The sequence below is a fragment of the Mesocricetus auratus genome, unplaced genomic scaffold (assembly GCF_017639785.1).
Source record: "Mesocricetus auratus isolate SY011 unplaced genomic scaffold, BCM_Maur_2.0 Super-Scaffold_100010, whole genome shotgun sequence".
Lineage (NCBI taxonomy): Eukaryota > Metazoa > Chordata > Mammalia > Rodentia > Cricetidae > Mesocricetus > Mesocricetus auratus.
In genome coordinates, this window is record NW_024429194.1 from 24,842,625 (window position 1) to 24,855,262 (window position 12,638).

General features: G+C 43.4%; 1 protein-coding gene across 1 annotated transcript in view; it reads left to right on the forward strand.

The window, feature by feature from the left end:
- Positions 1-5,457: 5,457 nt before the first annotated feature.
- Positions 5,458-12,638, forward strand: part of Dner (delta/notch like EGF repeat containing) — a 304,752-nt gene continuing 297,571 nt past the window's right edge. Inside the window, exon 1 of the mRNA XM_040753181.1 lies at positions 5,458-5,542. The gene's annotated coding sequence lies outside the window, so the exon portion shown is untranslated. The remainder of the gene's footprint in view (positions 5,543-12,638) is intronic.

The following is a 12,638-nucleotide window of genomic DNA, read 5'->3' on the forward strand; positions in this document are numbered from 1 at the left end:
GTATGGTTAGCATAAAAATGTATTAAATGATTGAATCTTTCACAGTCTCCCCATGTGTTATTTTTCTTGCCATACATATAACCAGATGTAGTGGTGTACTCTTACAATCCTAGTGCTAGGGAGGTTATGGTAAGTTTGAGACTAATTTGGATTATCTAACAAGAACAAAATAAGCATTGATCTATACATGAAAACACTAGTTTTAAAACTTGTATTCTGTCATAAGATTTGCAAAGATCTTGCTTTTTGAACGTTGACAGCAGTTAAGAGTGTTTGCTGAGTATGCATGAGACCCAGAGTTGGATTCCGACATCCATGTAAAACACTGGGAATCCTCAGGCACCTGCCTGTAGCGCAATCTTTGAGGAAGTTTGAGGCAGGAGGATTGTTGGGACTTAATGGCCCCTGGAACTGGAGTGATGCTGGTGAGCCTCCATGTGGATCCCAGGAACTAAACCTGGGTCCTCTGCCAGGGTAGCAAGTGTTCTTAATGGATGAGCATCTCTCTGGCCCCTTCTTAAAAGTATTAAACTTGGCAGATGAATTGCAGATAGGTACAGGTGGTGCCTAGAGGAGAAAGGAGGAGGAAGAAGGGAAAAAGAGAGGAGAGAATAAACATGCCACTTTCATGGCCTATAATATTTGAGAAGCATATTTAAATATTCAGAGACACTACTCTGTGGCTGTGAATCCCTTAAACCAGAGAGAAACTATTCTGTTAAGGGGTTTGGTTACAGTTGGAGTTTCAGGTTAATGACACTCCTAAGCTGTCTAAGGTCTTGTTCTTTCTGATATCAGTTCTTAAAGATGTGTAAGTGTTCTCAGGTGTAATTTGACCTACTCTGGCTTCTATGCTCTTCAGTGGTTTCTATGATTGGTAGAATAGCAGCTACCTCCCAGTTGGTCTAATTTAATTGTTGAAAGGATGTAGATGTGTTTGGAACAGATGGGTATTGGATTGCCCTCTCTGAATGCTGTCCCATGGAGCTCCTGGAGTCTCAGCTGTCATCTGACCTGGGAGTCTTGTGTTACAGATGAGGAGTCAATGAAAGTTCAAGGACCTGTGTGGGCTGGTGTGAGTGGCAGAGCCATGGCCAGGATGCAAACTTGGCATAGGTTCTTTCCACATTACCTAGATATCTAGGAGACTGAGGCACCGATCCTCCTCTTTTCCCATTCAATGCCAAGTGGGTTTTCAGTTCTCAGTCAGGATCCTCCTCTTCACTCCCAGTCCCTCTGTTCTTCAATCTTTAAAGCTCTTATTTAGTTTCAGATTTATTTTTATTATTTTGAATTATATGTGTTTGTTTGTGTGTGGGTATGTCCCTATGAGTGTCCCTTGGAGGCCAGAGACATTGGATCATCTAGAGCAGTTGTGAGCTGCCTGATGTGGGTACTGGGACCTAAACTTGGGTCCTCTGCAAGAGTAGCCAGTACTCTTAACCACTGAGCCATCTCTATCCCTTCTTTTTCTTTCGCAACCTTGAATATGCTATCCATTGCTCTACTGATTCTGATATGAAGTCAGCTGTCATGCTAGTAGGCTTTCTGTGATGATACATCTGAAAAACTTAAATGAAACTTTAATTTTGATTCATAGTTTTTGAAGTCCCTGCCTGATTGGGTGGACCCGTTGTGCTAGGCTTCTGGTGGGCTTGCATACCCAACGACAACCTATGTGTCTGAGCAAACCTTCTTACACCATGAGTCAGAAAATTTTAAAAAGAAAGGTTGACTGAACCAGACCTCCCACCCCCCAAATCCCTTGGGGGCATGAATCTAATGACCCAAAGATCTCTCACTAGGTGCCATCTCTTGAAGGTTCTATTACCTTCCACTAGAGCTGCTTTGGAAGCAAAGCCTTAAACACATTTGAGAGACATTCCTTCAAATACCCCATCTTCTCCCTTCTCCCCTTGCTCCTATGTGACTCACATTTACATATATTGGACTTTAAGATGTCTCAAGGTCTCTGAGGCTCTATTTTTCTTTATTTCTCTTAACTGACCTATCTTCAAGTTCAGTAATTCTTTATTCTGCTTGTTCAAATATGCTGCTGACTTCACCTCCACTGAGGTTATTTCAGTTATTGAATCTTTTGACCCTAGAAACTCTGTTTCTCTTTCCTCCACAATTTCCATTCCCTATTTGATGAGACACTTTTCTTAGAACTTTAATTTTTGACATATCTTTTGGGTATTTGAATGTACCCTTTATAGCTTTAAGAATCTTTAAGCATAATATTGAAACTTTGATTTCCCACCCACCATCTCTCCTGTTTATTAATACATTTTATTTTTTTAATTGGATAATGCTGATAAGACTTCTTTCCCTTTGTGGAATCTGCTGCTGTTAGTGGTTTTATGGTTTAGTGGATTTTCTAAACCAATTCTGTAAAGTATATATTCTTCTGTTAGCTTGACAAAGCTTAGAGTTACAGGATGGTTTCTTTGGATGCTCTTCCAGCTTTTCCTGAGCATGCGTTTTGTGTGTGTGTGTGTGTGTGTGTGTGTGTGTGTGTGTGTGTGTGTGTGTGTGTGTGTAACTCAAAATCAATCCAAGGTAAAAGATCATCGCCTTTTCCGTACTTTCTAGAAATGCACACAGCTCCAGAAAATGCACATCAAAGTTTAGATTGCTAGGTGTGTCAGAATTCTTGTGCATCCCAGAGTTCATTGAGTTTTATTTTACTTAAATGTTTAAATTAAATTTTAATTTTTTAAAACCAAGATCAAGCTAGTTTTCTTAAATAAGTGTCTCTCTGGTGTGTGGATAACAAAAGTGATTTTCAGAATTTTTTATTTTATTTATTTTGTTTTTTTCATACAGGGTTTCTCTGTGTAGCTTTGGAGCCTGTCCTGGCACTCTCTCTGTAGACCAGGCTGACCTGGAACTCACATAGATCTGCCTGCCTCTGCTTCCCAAATGCTGGGATTAAAGGAGTGCACCACCACCTGGCACAGAATTTTTTAAAGATCTATTTATTTTATGGGGCCAGCGAGATCTCAAGGATTAAGAGCACTGACTGCTCTTCCAGAGAACCTGGGTTCAATTCCCAGCACCCACATGGCAGCTCACAACTATCTGTAACTCCAAGATTTGACACCCTCACACAGGCATACATGAGGGCAAAACACCCAAAACACCAATGTACATAAAAATTAATAAAAAACAACTATATAAAAAGATCTAATTTTGGTTCTCTGTGTAGCTCTGGCTGTCCTTGAACCCAGAGCCATCTGCCTCTGCCTGCCTCTTGAGGGCTGGTAAAGTTTTATTTTTAATTAAGTGTATGCATGTATGTCTCTGTGTGGTTTTGTACACATGAGTGCAGGTGCAACTTGGAGGCCAGAGAGGGTGTTGGATCCCTTGGAGCCGGAGTTACAGGCTGTTGTGAGTTGCTCACAACATAGGTGCTAAGAATTAAACTACTGAGATATCTCTCTAACTCTTGATTCTCAGTTGTTTTTGATAAACATTGCTAATATTATTTTTAAGAAGATTAGATCTTTAGAGGTTCTTACTACACATCAAAATTGCCTTCATGGCCATTATTCAATAGAGAGCAAGGTGAAGGAGATAAGAATAAGGCATGGTGTGGGGAGAGTTTAACTTGGAGATCAAGGCAGTCTTGATAAGTTTGCTCTCTCTTTACACCATGTGGATTCAGGTCATCAGGCTTGGTGAATTCTGCCTTGGTAACTAAAGTTTGGGAGACCCAGGAGAAATGTGTGTCTAATTGCTTCCCTTTAGTCAGAAAGGTCATTATTTTGATGTTTTCTCTGCATCATCCAGTTGCAAGTAGAGTCATCCTTTTGGAGCAACTACCAAGAGGTTTGTATTGTGTAGCCTAGGAATAGATTTAAAATGTAAAAGTAAAATAAAGGCTGTTGAGTCGGTTCAGCAGGTAAAGGTCCTTGCCTCCAAGCTTGATAGCCTTGGTTACACCCTCAGATTCCACACAGTAGGTGAGGACAAGCCAGGGCAAGTTATCCTTGACACCCCCTCTCGTCTCATACACACATCATTTTAAAACTAAATAATAGCCGGGCGGTGGTGGCGCACGCCTTTAATCCCAGCACTCGGGAGGCAGAGGCAGGTGGATCTCTGAGTTCGAGACCAGCCTGGTCTACAAAGTGAGTTCCAGGACAGCCTCCAAAGCCACAGAGAAACCCTGTCTCGAAAAACCAAAAAAAACCAAAAACAAACAAACAAACAAAAACAAACAACAACAACAAAAAACCTAAATAATAAAAAGCAAGTGTCTTGCCCAACCAGTCTGGGCTGCCTTTTGCCTTGCTACCATCAATCTGACAGAGGGAAGTATTCACTCTGTGTGGCAGTGACCAACAGTGAAGTCATGTGAACAATTCACTCACAGGCCCCATGTCCCCCCTCCTCTGGTCTACCCCTTTCCTTCCATTGCTTCTGCCTGTGTCTCCTGTTGGTTCACTTTCAGCTTCTGTAGCTTGTGAGCAGGGTTGCTCAGTCCTCTGACTCCCAAGCCCTGCCCACACTTTCCCGTTCTAAAGCAGCTGGTTCTGCCCTGGCTTTTGGAATTCATTCTTGGAAGCCATGCATGATTTGATAGAATTTTTTTTTATCATTTCCCCCCTGGAATTAAAAAAAATCCTGTGGTCCAATGGACCTTACGGTGGATGTTCCTAAATATTTGTTTTCTGAAATTCAGCTTAGGTGGTTATTTAAGTAGGACAATGACAAAGACCTCTGACAGCTTCCTGAAGAAAAGTAGAAGGTGGCGGTGTCGTGTGCATTTGCGCAGGGAGGCTGCGGCAACGAGCAGAGGGTTCACCTTGGTCAATGTGGATGCCTGGGCACGTGCTGTGTGCCTCTGATGAGCTGTCTCGCGAGTCAAAATGTCGTCTGCCTTGGTTGGGTCTATTAATTCTCAGCAGCAAATGGAATTTACGCTGCTGAGAAGTTTTTAATCAGTTAGTGACATCTGCTTCTAAATAAATTGGCTTCATCCGGGAAAAAATGATCATAGGTGCTGCAGATGGCGTCGCTCCAAGGCCCTTTGATATTCACAACTCATTCTTTCCAGGATACTCAAATCTCACCTCACCTCCTGACGCAGGAAGGATCACGTGACGCCACAGTCACGTCTCATAGTGACGTGGGCCCAGTGCTTTAGAAAAGCACAGACTGGATGACCTGGCAGTCCGGGAAAGCTGGAGCCTGTACTGGGAGAAGAAGGTGCAGGGGTGTTGGGAGACTTTTGCCTGACTCCTAAACTCTGCCTTGTAATTTAAGTAGATTCCACAAAACACAGCTGCATTCCCTCGTGCATTGTTAGCAAAAACAGAAACGCTCCGGCTGTGTTCTGAGAGCCGGGATTGTGCTTGGAGAGCCTGTAGAGCCACTGTCCAGATTTCCCCTTAAAGCTCTGCTCCCTCTTACTACGCCTTTGGGAAGACGCACACCAGCACGTGGAGAGACCGGTGTCCTTTCTTTGGGAGCACTAGGCTTCTGCCAGGGCAGCAGTGCTGGGCCACAGCTGTTCTCTTCTGCAGGATGCACGGTGAGAATGCACTGTGCGGACCGAACGAAAACCAAATGATTCCGCTGTTTCAGCTGACGGTTTGGTTGTCTTTACTGATAAAATAATTAGAAGTCACCGACTGTTAGCTAGAAATATTTTTTTCTTTTTTCAAAAAAGATCTATTTTTATTTTTGAGACAGGGAGAGAGAGGTAGGTTGGGAGGGAGGGAGGGTGTCAGTCTACACGAGTCTGTGTGTCTGAGTGGATGCAGGCCAGAAGAGGCCAGTAGATCCCCTGGAGCTAAAGTCATAGGCAGTTGGGGGCTGCCTTCTGTGAATGCTGGCAACCGAATTTAGGCTCTCTGGAACAGCACCGAAGTGCTCTTAAACACAGAGACATCTCTCCAGCACACATTTTTGTTTTTAATTTTTTAGGCTAGCATATAAAGTAATTGGCTTTATCATGACATCTGCTTACGTATGTATCATCATATTTTGTTCTCACTCCTCCCCTCTCCATGGCCCTTCTTTGTCCACTCTCCCTCTGGCTGGTGTCAGATCCGTTGTAGCCCCACCCCCACCCCCACCCCTATCCCCCACCCCCCACTCCCCACTCCTGTCCTGATTTCTCAGTATGGGCATTCTATTACCTTCTCCAATTCCCATCTCCATTAAGATCAACTCCTCTTCTATCGTGTTCTTCTAGCTCTGGGACCTATACACACACCTGTAGAAACACACACATGCATGCATACCCATAAGTAGTTTTAAATCCAGTGCTTGTCCTTCTAAATCTGCTCTTCCCTGCAATTGTCATGGTTGTTTTTTGTTTGTTTGTTTTTGTTTTAAACAGCTGCATGAAATCCCATTTTGGGTGTGGACCATGTTTTCTTCATTCCTCTGTTGATGGACAAGTCCATTTCCTGACTGTTGTGAACAGTACAGCAATATACAGAGATGTTTAAGAATCCCCGTCCACAAACTCGGGAGTGGGACAGCTGAGTTCTGTGGCAGCTCTAAATTTGACATTTTTTGAGGAACCTCCATAATGATAGAAATCATCTTTAGTGTAGTTACAAGCCCATAAACTCAAGCCTTCCCCTATTTGTTCCTCCACACAGACCACCGGCTTCTACCTGTAGAGGTGGCTTCACCATCTCCTACTGAGGTTATCTTTCTCTGGTTCTGTCCTAAGCACACCCTCCCTCTCCCACTGCTTTATGTCAGGCTTACCAGCTTTGAATTGTGTGTGCGCCATGCTGTGTGTGTGTGTGTGTGTGTGTGTTTAGATTAGAAGACATCATGTAGAAGTCAGTTCTTCCTTCCACTGCGCACATCCTTGGGACTGGACTCAGACTGTCAGTCTTGGTGCTAGGTGCCTTTACCTGCTGAGCCATCTTGCCATTGATAGCCTTACTGAGATTAGGCACTGGTGACATGAACACATCAAAGCAGTATGATGTGAGTAGGAGCGCAGCGGCCTAGGTCACAGGGCCACTTGTGAAGAAAGGAGGCTTTCATCTCAGTGAATGGGCTCAGAAACAATCGGGCTGGTCCCTCCCAAGCAGGATTGGGGCCACTCGCCCAAGAGGGAGTGAAGGCCGGTGAATACAGCAGAAGCCCTACCATGTGCAGTGTTGGTGATAATTTTGCTTAGATAATTCAAGCATTCTCTTGGAACCCAGGAGAACCACCCTGAACCAGCAGCTTCTAGATCTCTGTGTGCACATAGAAACCCTCAGTTCATGCCATTAATGGAAACACCCTCCGTATAAAAGCATGCACTGTTTTGCATGGCATCAAAGGCCTTGGGAAATTTAGACTAGAGCCATTCCTAGCACCATAGAGGTGGGCTTGAACAGCGCCTCTTTCTCTGTAGGACACTGGGACCAATTCCTTCCCAAAGAGTCTGGGTTCTAGTAGGGCACATCTCTCATAATACGTTGCGACTAAAAGCAGTTACTGAGTTTAACTCCTCTATTCTTGGGCATCTGAGAGATCGGATTTCCATTTGGTTTATGAAATATTTATATAGGGAAGGTCTGCTTCTTTCAAGTCTTTTATACTCAAGACTTCTCATTTAAACCTGCCCAAGATCCAATCAATATGAGAATAATATACAAGAAATTACTTGAAACAGCTGTGGGAACAGTGCTTTAATTCAAGTCAGAACAAGTCCAAGAGGAAGAACATTAAGAGAGAACTTGTCTCAGACAGCACTGAGGAATTGTTCAATGATAATTCAGAATGAACTAACCTGACTATATGTGCTAGGGCATGCAAGTGACTAATTGTATCATGAATGAAAAAAGAATAAAAAGGAAAGGAAAGGGCATGACTACTCCTAGGTAGTGGAGGAGAAAGTTTATTGTAGATATGTGGGAGAGCAGAGGTAGAGGCAGGGACGTCCAGGATAATCCAGAGGGGACATGACCAGACTGAGCTGGGCCATGTGGGGAGATGGAGAGGAGAAGGGAGAGAGGAACTAGGCTCAGTAGCTAGGAGACCAAAAATACAAAAGGGACACATAACCAAAATGTTTGGATTATATATAGAAGAGTCTCTAGAGGAAGGGCAGCCCAGCCCCTGGAGAGTTCAGGGTAGAGGGTCAGGTGTGGGAGCCACACCCTATAACAGGTAGGGACTGAGGGTTGCTGGGAGAATTTGGAATTTAAGTGTACCATCTTTGGCCATCCAACTATACTGAGGCCAAACTGTTTTCAGCAAGACATCAAGGCTTAAAGAAAAATCTCTGGGCCTGGAGAGATGGCTCAGTGTTTAAGAGCACTGACAGTTCAATTCCCAGCACATGGCAGTTTACAACTGTCTGTAACTCTAGTTCCAGGAGATCTGATACCTTCACCCAATGCATATAAAGGTTAAATAGATTATTGTAGCTGTAACGACAAACAGCATACTTGTTGAGGGTATAGGTAAATGTTTATTGTAGAAATTACTTACAAGAAAATACAGGCAACCAAGATGAGTCAAGTAGCTTTCTCCACAGAACCAGAAGCCGAAAAGAGAGAGCATGGCTCTGCTGCCCTGTCTTTTATCAGAACCTCCGTACATGCCTCTAGCCACGCCCAAAAGTGGGCCTGTCTATCCTCGTAGTTCACCACCCTTTCATTACCACATCCATATGTGCCTCTAGTGCGCCGCATGGCTAGGGCACAGTCCTAAAGTCTCCTTCTACAATTCCCATTTTCTTGTAAAGAAGATATTTAAACTTAAAACAAAACTAACTTGTGTCAATGAACAAAATGTCTCAAATATCTATGCTATCTAAACCTAAGCTTATCTGAAAGAAAAACCCAAGTCTGAATACCTCCTTCCAATCCCAACCCTAAAATAATTGAAAACTAACACTAAGAGGTGTAAACTCTCCTACAACATCAATAGTAGGGAGAGGGGGGCGTGGAATTCTCAAAACTACTTCCTGCTGAGATGGAACGATGACAGTCTCATGGGGACCTGTGAGAAGAAAAATGTTAGTGTAACAAAATCTTAAGTAGATTGGACAGTCTCTGTTTGGCAGGAGATGTTTGATTGAAGTTCCTAACTGGAGTTTTAGTGTTGATTGTAGCTCTCCTCTGAAGCTCTGGCCAGATTGTAGAAGGTGCACTGTATCAGTTCCTTGGTCTGTAGTTGTGTCAAATGATGTAGTTTCAAGCCAGTTTTAGGATGGTGCTTGTCAGGTGGAGTCGATGATGTGGGGCAGTTCAGATGCATCCAGTCGAATCAGGTGGAGTGGATGAAGTGGAGCCCCATTCTCTTTTTGAAGTGGTTGAAGATTGCTGTCAGGAAATCCCTTGTTTTCTGGAAAACTCAAACATTAATGTCAACAAAGAAATTTTTAACTTTTATATGTATGCATACTGGGAAAGGCAACAATAGGGAAGACGGTAAACATAATGGGAGATGTCATTCTGTAAATCTGTCTCTCTTATTGGTTGTTGAATAAAGCACTGTTGGCCAATAGGGAAGCAAGATAGGTGGAACTAGGAGTCGAGGAGGATTCTGGGACAGAGAGGCACAGGGAGACACCATTTAGGCGCCAGAGGAGTAAGAGGTCCGGACCCTTTTCTCTGGTAAGAGAAATACTTATATTAACAATTATGGGTTAAATACTTAAGCCAGTAAGAAACTAAGCAAACGGCCAACAGCTTTATAATTAATATAGTGTCTGTGTGTTATTTGGGGGCTAAACCGGCAACGGAACCCAGGCAGGAATCTTGCAACAATATGGTGCCCTATAGATTAATTTTTTTAAAAAAGAAAATCTCTGAGTCTGAGGAGAAAACAAGGAAAGATTATAAAACAAACTGCCACAGTGAGGATTAGTCAGTTAAGAGAAGGAGAACAGTGTAGCTTTAAGGGACAAGGAGGAATTAGCAGAAACTCCACCCAAGGGAGGGTTCCAATACTACAGAAGCCAAATAGCAACTGAGAGACTTAGCCTGTAGCTCCTAGGGGTGACTAGGAAACACAACACATAGGCCCAGGAGGACACTAGGAGAGATAGAACAGGTAGCTCCTAGGGAAAGGAGGCAAGGAGAGTCAAAGACCCAGGAGTGTGTAAGCAGCTTTTGGGGTGGGGGAGAGGGAGGAAGTTCCAGGAAGGTGCTAAGAGGAGTCATGAGGGAGCAGAGGGATAAGTGTTATGGTAACAAGAATTTCAATCCAGCTGGACGTGAGGCGCATGCCACAGTGTTTATACAGAGAGACCCTGTCTCCAGAAACTTAAAAAAATTCAATTCAGGGCGTCCTGAAGTGGACTGAGAGATTTGTTAGAGAGACATGTCCCAGGTCAAGAGGAGACATGTTCCTTTTCACATGATGGGGACCTACATAGGGTGTGAGGAAGCTTCCTGGCGTACCAGTGTGGCTTTGTTTTTTGTTTTTGTTTTTGTTTCAAGACAGGGTTTCTCTGTGTAGCCTTGACTGTCCTAGAACCCACTATGTAGACCAGGCTGGCCTCAAAATCACAGAGATCTGCCTGCCTCTGCCTCCTGAGTGCTGGGATTAAAGCTGTGCGCCACCACTGCCTGGCCATCAGCACCTTAGCCTTTTGTCGTGGGTTTGAAGCTTAAAATATTAAGAATAGTAGTTACTATAGGAGTGAGATAACTTTCAAGGGAACTGTGACTGTGCTATTTCTTTGTGAAGATCTTGAACTACATGTAAAACCACCACCTGCATTGTAGTTTTATTTCTATTCTGTGCTTTGGTCTGATTAGCTTATGAAGACTTTGGGAGTGAAGAATGCTAAGAGAAAGCAGAAAATGATAAATAAAAAGTCAGAGATTTGGGGTATATTCTGCTTCTGTTCTTGCCCAGTCTAGGGTAATGATGGACTTCCTCAATGCACTGTCTTCCCTTTTGTCTCAGTTAGGGTTGCTCTGATGAAACACAATGACCATAGAAACTTGGGGAGGAAAGGGTTTATTTGGTTTATATTTACACATCATTGTTCATCATCAAAGGAAGTCGGGCAGGAACTCAAGCAGGGAGGGTTCTGGTGGCAGGAGCTGATGCAGAGGTCATGGAGGGTGCTGCTTACTGGCTTGCTTCCCATGACTTGCTCAGCCTACTTTCCTTCCTTCCTTCCTTCCTTCCTTCCTTCCTTCCTTCCTTCTTTCCTTCCTTCCTTCCTTCCTTCCTTCCTTCCTTCCTTCCTACTTCCCTTCCTTCCTTCCTTCTCTCCTTTCTTCCTTTCTCACTTCATTTTATTTTTCTTTCTTTTCTTTTTTCTTTTTTGAGGCAGGGTAGAAACCTGTGTAGTCCTGATTGTCCTGAAAATTGTCCTGTAGACCAGGCTAACCTCAAACTTATACTCTGCCTCCAGAATGCTTGGATTAAAGGGATGTGCCACCATGCCCTTCTTCTTCCTGCTTTCATATAGAATCCAGGACCACCAGCCCAGGGATGGTACCAGCCATAATGCTCTGGGCCTTCCTCCATCAATTGCTAATTAAGAAAATGCTCTACAGGCTTGTCTATAGGACGATCTTATGGAGGTTGCAGTGGTTTGGATAAAAATGACTTCTGTAGACTCATGGGGAGTGGCACTATCAGGAGGTATGGCTTTGTTGGAAGAGGTGTGTCAATCAGGGTGGACTTTGGTGTTTCAGAAGAACCTGGCCAGTGTGTCACTGTCACTTCCTACTGCCTGTGGATCCAGAAGTAGAACTCTCAGCTACCTCTCCAGCACCATGTCTGCCTGTGTGGCTGTCCTCCTTCCATGATGATAAAAGACTAAACCTCTGAACTGTAAGCCAACCCCAATTAGATGTTTTTCTTTATAAGAGTTGCCATCATCATGATGTCATTTCACAGCAATAAAATACTAAGAAGTATTTTTCTCAATTGAGGCCCCTTCCTCTCTGTTGACTCTAGTTTTTATATCAAGTTGACATAATACTAGTCAGCACACCCTTGAAAAAGATCTTTCAAGTGCCACCCACCCCATTCTGCTATAACAGCAGAATAGATTAAAACAGTATTGGCTCTGTTTACATAAACTCTAGAAATTCAATAAACCATGTGTGGTGGTCTGAATAAGAATGGCCCCCATAGGCTCATATATCTGAATGCTTAGTCACCAGGGAGTAACACTACTTGAAATGATTAGAAGTATTGGGAGGTATGATCTTTTTTGAGAAAGTGTGTCACTGGGGTTGAGCTTTGAGGTTCCAAAAGCTCCCACCAGGTCCAGTCTTTCTCTGTTTACAGATCATGATATAGAATTCTCAGCTACTTCTTCAGCACTGTTATCTACCTGTGTGCCATGATGATAGTGGACTAACATCCGAAACTGTAAGTAAGTCCACAATTAAATCCTTTCTTTTGTAAGAGTTGCCTTGGTTCACTCGGGAGGCAGATGCAGGTGGATCTCTGTGAGTTTGAGGCCAGAGTGAGTTCCAGGACAAGCTTCAAAGCTACACAAAGAAGCCCTGTCTCAGAAAAACAAAAGTTGACTTGGTCATGGTGTCTCTTCATAGCAATAGAACAAAGACAAAGACAAAGCCTTTGTGTGTGACAGTCCAAATTTACAAAATGGTGGTTTCATGCCTCCTCTGTTGTTTTAGTTCATTTTGTGTCTGCTGTCACAGAACACTACAACCTGGAAAGTT